The sequence below is a fragment of the Acanthochromis polyacanthus genome, chromosome 15 (assembly GCF_021347895.1).
Source record: "Acanthochromis polyacanthus isolate Apoly-LR-REF ecotype Palm Island chromosome 15, KAUST_Apoly_ChrSc, whole genome shotgun sequence".
NCBI lineage: Eukaryota > Metazoa > Chordata > Actinopteri > Pomacentridae > Acanthochromis > Acanthochromis polyacanthus.
This window is the reverse complement of record NC_067127.1, coordinates 39,093,008-39,100,675: the sequence shown is the minus strand read 5'-3', so window position 1 is coordinate 39,100,675 and position 7,668 is coordinate 39,093,008.

Sequence of the window (7,668 nt, the reverse complement as noted above, 5' to 3'; positions counted from 1 at the left end):
AAGGCCTTTGCAATAATTTTAATGTCGGTGTTAATTAGTGATATCGGGCGATAACTTGACGGAAGGGTCGGGTCTTTATCTGGCTTTAATAAAAGTTTAATTGCTGCTGTGTTCATGTGAGGCCGTATGTGACCATTGGTTTTAATTTCTGTTACTAATCTAAAAAACAGTGGAGCCAGCGTTGACCAAAAGTGCTTCAGAAATTCGGCCGGAAAACCGTCTGGACCTGGTGCCTTACTATTAGGCATACTGTCTAGAGCACTGGACAGCTCATTTATGGACAGTGGAGCATCTAGGATATTTTTATGTTCAGTAGATAACTGAGGCATATTTAAACTACTGAGAAATGCCTCGATATGCTCAGGGTTGGGTTTGTTATTTTCTGAATACAGATTCGAATAATAATTGTAGAAAATATGATTAATTTCTTCTGGCGATTGCGTATACTCACCAGTTGTCTCTTTTATCGCTGTTATGAGAGATTTTTCCCGATTGCGTTGGAGTTGGTTTGCAAGAAATTTACCTGATTTGTTATTATGCTCAAAGTTGTTGTATCGCAATTGTTGTATTATGAACTCGGTCCTTTTGGATAACATCTCATCTAGCTGTATTTTTGTGTTTTGTAATTCAGTCCATATTTGATTATTTGGGTTTGTTGTATATTCATCAGTTAGTTGTTTAATTTTATCTTCCAGATCTTTTTATAATTTTTGATCTTGTTTCTTTTTATACGATGAATATGATATAATTTTACCTCTAAGTACTGCTTTCCCTGCTTCCCAGAGTAAAGATGGAGATGAGTTTGGGGAGTCATTCATTTCCAGATAGTCTGCCCACTCTCTCCTTATGATCTTATCGAACTCTTCATCTTTTAACAGTGAGATGTTAAAACGCCATGTCGGAGGTGGTTTAAAGGTGAGGTCAGTTTGTAAGGAGAGGGAGACTGGTGCATGGTCACTGATAATAATGGGGTGTATTCTTGTAGAAGTTTTCTCAGTAATAGAATTATTTGTAAGAAAAAAATCAATTCTTGAAAATGATCGATGCACCGAGGAATGGAAGGTGAATTCCTTCTTTGTTGGATTTTTTTAGTCTCCAGCTGTCGCCAAGGCCAAAATCATCCATATATTCTTCTATTACTTTAGCAGATTGAGATTGCCTTGTACGTGTTGTGTTATTGGAGCGATCTACTGATGGATTTAGGACTGTGTTGAAGTTTCCTCCAATGATAACAGTTGAATTTGCTGTTAAGTCAGATAGTTGAGAGAAAAATGAATGAAAAAAGGCCGGATCATCATTATTCAACACGGTCTCACGGGGATTCGTGAAACTGTTACGTAAATTTTTTGTTTCTTTTTCGTGTGCACCAACACGATTTCGTCATGTTTTTCGTGCCGCTCACCACGAAATGTTTTTCGTGTTGCTCACAACGAAACCCGCTGTGGTAATCACAGCTGAAAGTGGTTTATACCAGCGGATTCATGACGATCTAAGCTGTCCATCGGCGTATACTGCTTGTGTGATCGCGTTTGCGGCCGCCGGCCGCCGGACATTCTTTAAATTCCTATGCAAATTGGTAAGTGTACCACCGGGTTATGGTTAGGTTATGGTTAGGTTATGGTTAGGATTATGGTTAGGGTTATGGTTAGGGACGATGTCATGCAAAATATAGCGTTGGATTCGCCATGGTTTTACATTAAAAATACAATACACACATTCGTTTGAAATACGTTCTGGGTGGCACGAAAAGTCCGCCGTTTAAAATACATTGGTGCGCATTTCGTGGTGAGCGGCACGAAAAACATGACGAAATCGTGTTGGTGCGCACGAAACCGAAACAAAAATTTACGTAACAGTTTCACGAATCCTCGTGAGATCGGGCTGCATTATTAGGGGTGTACAAATTCCCAATCGTATATTCTTTATTGAATATAGTTGCCTGGATAATAATGTATCTGCCTTCTGAGTCAACTATTATGTCATTTAAAGTATAAAGTAGCCTCTTATGAATAAGTATAGAGACTCCTCTTTGTCTACTGTTATAAGAGGCAGAATAAACCTGATTGAAATTCATGCCAGTAAGTAATTTTTCTTCAGATTTTTGTAGATGGGTTTCTTGTAGGAGACAAATGTCTGCTTTTAATTTTGAAAAATGGTCTAAGATTTTTATTCTTTTCGCCTGTGAGCGAGTGCCACACACATTCCAGGAGACCAGAGTTAGTTTATGCATATAGACTGTTTAAATTCAGCCTTGGATGTATATCTATGTGAGCAGCTTACTGGTATTGGCATGTTATGAAATAAACTCAGTCTACTGATAACGTTGGACGGATGTATAGCGGGGTTTAAATCTATGATGGATGTGGATAACAAGACTGTAAAACATGTCAAACGTGAGTACAAAAAAAACACTGGTGCCTCGACATATATAACACACAAAAGATTTACATAGGGAGTTTGTGTGGGGGGAGAGGGGAGGTGTGAGTTTAGGTGGTTAGGGGAAGCAGAGGGAGGGGAGGTAGACAAAAAGGTAAACAGAAGGGGGTCAAACATAAAAAAGTGAGCCATTATTATAAGTAGCCAAAGAGAGATTAAATACATATACATATATACATACCTACATATATATATATATATACACACACACAATATATACATTATTTTTTAAGTAAATAGACAAAGCTCTTTCGTTTCACCATACTGATCAGAACAGCCAGGGAGTGGTATTGGGGTCCCGGTACAGTTGGCCATCGATATAAAGTTTATCTACAACCAAAGTAGACCGTTTACCCTTCTGCCTGCTCTGCTTCAGTATGGGAAACAATACCTTCCGCCGCTCGTTGATCTCTCTCGGGAATTGATCGTTCATTCCGAAAGAGGTCCCTTTAAGCTCCCGTCCTTTACTTTTAACTAATTCTTTCTGTTTAAAAATGTTCGAATTTAGCGATAATAGGACGGGATTTATTGCCTGTACGGGCTCCAAATCTGTGAACGCGGTGAAAGGAAATATTATTCACCGTTTCCTAGGGAATTTTTAAAGCCGTTGTCATAAATTTCTTAATTTCTGTCTCTGGATTATCTGTGGTGCTTTCAGAGATTTCTGAAAATATTAAATTGTCCCGCATACTACGGGATTGGACATCCAGTACCGTTTCTTTAAGCACTTTATTCTCCCTTTTAATCGTTTCCAGCTCGGTTGTAACTGCGGAAAAGGTAGAACGTAGTTCCGCGTTGTCCAGTTGAAGCTCACTTACCTGTTGATAGGCGTTCTCCAAACTTACCTTCAGGTCTCGAATTTCGTCGCGGAGGACTCTGAGAACATCTAATTTTTTATTTATGGACTCCAGGACAATCAACCGGGACGTCCGTTGTAGCTAGGTCGTCAGTATCAGTCGAGGAATCGTTTTTCCTCTTTTTAGACGGATTGTCGCGGTTCGGGTCTTCCATGACGCAGTTGTAAAAATATCCGTCGATAAATCGCTCGAGGTCCTCCACGGTGGGTGGTGCTCCAAATCCGCAGTTCGAGTAAGGAAATATCAATAATTAAATGCAAGTAATGCGGTGATTAAATTAAATTTTGTTTCGAGAAAGAGCTAAGACTAGTGATTTCTATTTCAGCAGCAGGGCGCCGCCATGTTGTATTCCGAAATCTCACTGGCAGTCTCGCAAGAGTCACAGCATAGCCTCCTCCTGTATCTTTAACTAGATTGTTAAAGAAATGGAAAGATGTTTTGGGGAAGACAGAGATGTGCTCTCTTGTTGAAGCAGCAAGATTAAACAATATCATATCTAAACAAACAAACAACACGTAATGCGTTACATAAAACTTTAAAGTTGCTGAAAGGCAACATTTTTAACCTTTGGATAGCTATAAAAATTTCAAAGACCTCAAATAAGGAAAAAAAACTTGCTTGAGGTCATTATGCAATGATAAGATAATCCACACTTCACTCCAACTACACATTTACATACAGTCATGAGAATTGTATCAACCTTCTTATCTAAGTAGTGGGAAAAAAGCAAATACATATATTTCCCAATATGTCGAATTACTTTTTTAAAGCAACTAAGATCATGCATTACTGGGCTCTACTTGTAATCACAGAGCTGGAGTTACGAGAGTCACTGTGGGTACTCTAACAATCATTCATGTTTACACTGTCTTTGTCTTGTAAAAGTGCACTCTGAGCTTTGTGGGATCAAGACAGATGGCTGCGCTCTGTGCCGTGACACAAACAATGACACAGTCATCATCATGTAGCAGGTCAGCGGCAATGATGAACAACACTCACCTCTATTCTGGGAGTCAAAGAAAGCGGGCAAAGCAGGCTTTTGGCAATCTGCCTTGCAGCAAATAGTTCCACTATTTGCCATTTCAAACAGAAAGTGAATATGAGATGATTCATCCATCTGTCCATAAGCTGTCCCTGCTTTATCCTGTAGAAAGTCTATCCAAGCTGACATTTGGAGAGAGGGTACACCATCACAAAGAGACAGATAGCAACATACACTCATACTTATGACAAATTTAGAAATATCAGTTCACCCACCAAGCATGGAAGGAAGCCAGAGCATGAGGAGAAACCCTCACTGGACCAGAGAAAACATGCAAACTTGAGGTAGGCTCATTTGTTCAACAGCAGGTCTCTTTTAAACATGATATTGTGAAGTGAGTGAACTTTCCCCAAGAGATCTACAGTGGTCCAGTGCAACTTGGTGTGGATCACTCAAATGCAGAGAAAAATAGTTATTTAGACTCAGAATAACAACAAATCTCTGGTTTAAATTGTATATAGTTTCTATGGCCAGACATCCATCAGTGCCAAAACACTCTGTAGTTTAATGGCTTCAGTCCATGCCATCCCACAAAGGAGAACAGAGAGGATCAACTGAATGAGCTCATCACCCTCTAGAAACACAGTCATCAGGTCTTCCAACACGGACCTTGATTTCCTTGAGCTAAACAATTGAAGGAGCCAAAATGAGCTTTGAGCTTTGAGCTTTGAGTTCGTGTTGGTAAGGCATTGAAAGACAGCAGCACTTGTACCACTGTCTCTATAATTTGGCTTGGACACCATGGGCCTATTTCACGAAGCAGGTTCAAGAAACTCTGAGTTTCTTCCGCAACTCTGAGTTGATCTACTCAGAGATAGAAAACTCTGAGTTTTCGGATTCACAACGGCTGATTTGAGTTGGGTTAATCAACTCGGAGTAGTTTGACCCGGAGTTATGCGCGTGCACCGCAACTCTGAAAAGACAGCATCAATGGAACCGCGATTCGACGAGTCACCATGGAAACGGGGAAGCGAAAGGCTGCGTTTTGAACTGGAAGTTTTTAACGCGCTCATATTGCGAGTTTGAACACGTTTTTAGAAAGAAGTGCAACACCGCTGCAGCTGCAAAAGAGAGAGAGACGGCGTGGAGAACAGCCCGGATCAATGCGTAAGTTTAAATGTAGTCCTTTGTAATCGTAATAATATTACAGGGAATAACTGTCTGAATAGCAGCCTAGTAAGTCATTTCATTTAGGTGAAATCTCGCGGGGGAGAAGCGCAGCAGCTTAAGATGAAATATAAAAACATTGTTCAAACAGGGGGCTGCTCAGTGGCGTAGTGGTTAGCACTTTCGCCTTGCAGCAAGAAGATCCCTGGTTCAAATCCCGGGGTGGGCCTGGGATCTTTCTGCATGGAGTTTGCATGTTCTCCCTGAGCATGCGTGGGTTTTCTCCGGGTACTCCGGCTTCCTCCCACAGTCCAAAAATATGCTGAGGTTAATTGAGTACTCTAAATTGCCCGTAGGTGTGAATGTGAGTGTGAGTGTTCGTCTGTGTATGTAGCCCTGCGACAGACTGGCGACCTGTCCTGGGTGTCCCCTGCCTTCGCCCGAGTCAGCTGGGATAGACTCCAGCTCCCCCCGCGACCCTAATGAAGATAAAGCGGTGTATAGAGGATGGATGGATGGATGTTCAAACAGGTCAGACCTCGGCATTATCTCATGGAGGTACTTCATGTTGGTCATGTTTTACATTGTACAGTAGCCTAAATATTAAGTGGCTGTTTGACTGTGCAGTTGTTTTATCCACACATAGCCTAAATGTCTGCATCCATATCATGTCCTGTTAAATAATTAAGCCTATTTAAACTGACATAGACTTCTGCTCAGCCAACAGAAAGAAATTAGATGCCTATAAAACGGTGGTATAAAAGGTCATGGATGCATGTATCAGCCCGGTCTCACGGGGATTCGTGAAACTGTCACGTCAGTTTTTGTTTCGGTTTCGTGCGCACCAACACGATGTCGTCATGTTTTTCGTGCCGCTCACCACGAGCGAAACCCGCTGTGGTAATCACATCTGAAAGTGGTTTATACCGGCGGATTCATGACGATCTAAGCTGTCCATTGGCGTTTGCGGCTGCCGCCGCGGCCGCCATTGCGGCCGCCAGACATCCGGCCGCAATAGCGGCCGCGGTGGCGGCCGCAAACGCCAATCGACAGCTTAGATCGTCATGAATCCGCCTAATTTGCATAGGAATTTAAAGGATGTCCGGCGGCTGCAGTGGCGGCCGCAGTGGCGGCCGCAGCGGCAGCCGCAAACGCCGATGGACAGCTTAGATCGTCATGAATCCGCCGGTATAAACCACTTTCAGATGTGATTACCACAGCGGGTTTCGCTCGTGGTGAGCGGCACGAAAAACATGACGACATCGTGTTGGTGCGCACGAAACCGAAACAAAAACTGACGTGACAGTTTCACGAATCCCCGTGAGACCGTGTTGCATGTATATATATATATACAGTGCCTTGTGAAAGTATTCGGCCCCCTTGAACTTTTCAACCTTTCGCCACATTTCAGGCTTCAAACATAAAGATATAAAATTTTAATTTTTTGTCAAGAATCAACAACAAGTGGGACACAATCATGAAGTGGAATGAAATTTATTGGATATTTTATACTTTTTTAACAAGTAAAAAACTGAAAAGTGGGGTGTGCAATATTATTCGGCCCCTTTACTTTCAGTGCAGCAAACTCACTCCAGACGTTCAGTGAGGATCTCTGAATGATCCAGTGTTGTCCTAAATGACTGATGATGATAAATAGAATCCACCTGTGTGTAATCAAGTCTCTGTATAAATGCACCTGCTCTGTGATAGTCTCAGGGTTCTGTTTAAAGTGCAGAGAGCATCATGAAGACCAAGGAACACACCAGGCAGGTCCAAGATACTGTTGTGGAGAAGTTCAAAGCTGGATTTGGATACAAAACGATTTCCCAAGCTTTAAACATCTCAAGGAGCACTGTGCAAGCAATCATATTGAAATGGAAGGAGTATCAGACCACTGCAAATCTACCAAGACCCGGCCGTCCCTCTAAACTTTCACCTCCAACAAGGAGAAGACTGATCAGAGATGCAGCCAAGAGGCCCATGATCACTCTGGATGAACTGCAGAGATCTACAGCTGAGGTGGGAGAGTCTGTCCATAGGACAACAATCAGTCGTACACCGCACAAATCTGGCCTTTATGGAAGAGTGGCAAGAAGAAAGCCATTTCTCAAAGATATCCATAAAAAGTCTGGTTTGAAGTTTGCCACAAGCCACCTGGGAGACACACCAAACATGTGGAAGAAGGTGCTCTGGTCAGATGAAACCAAAATGGAACTTTTTGGCCAC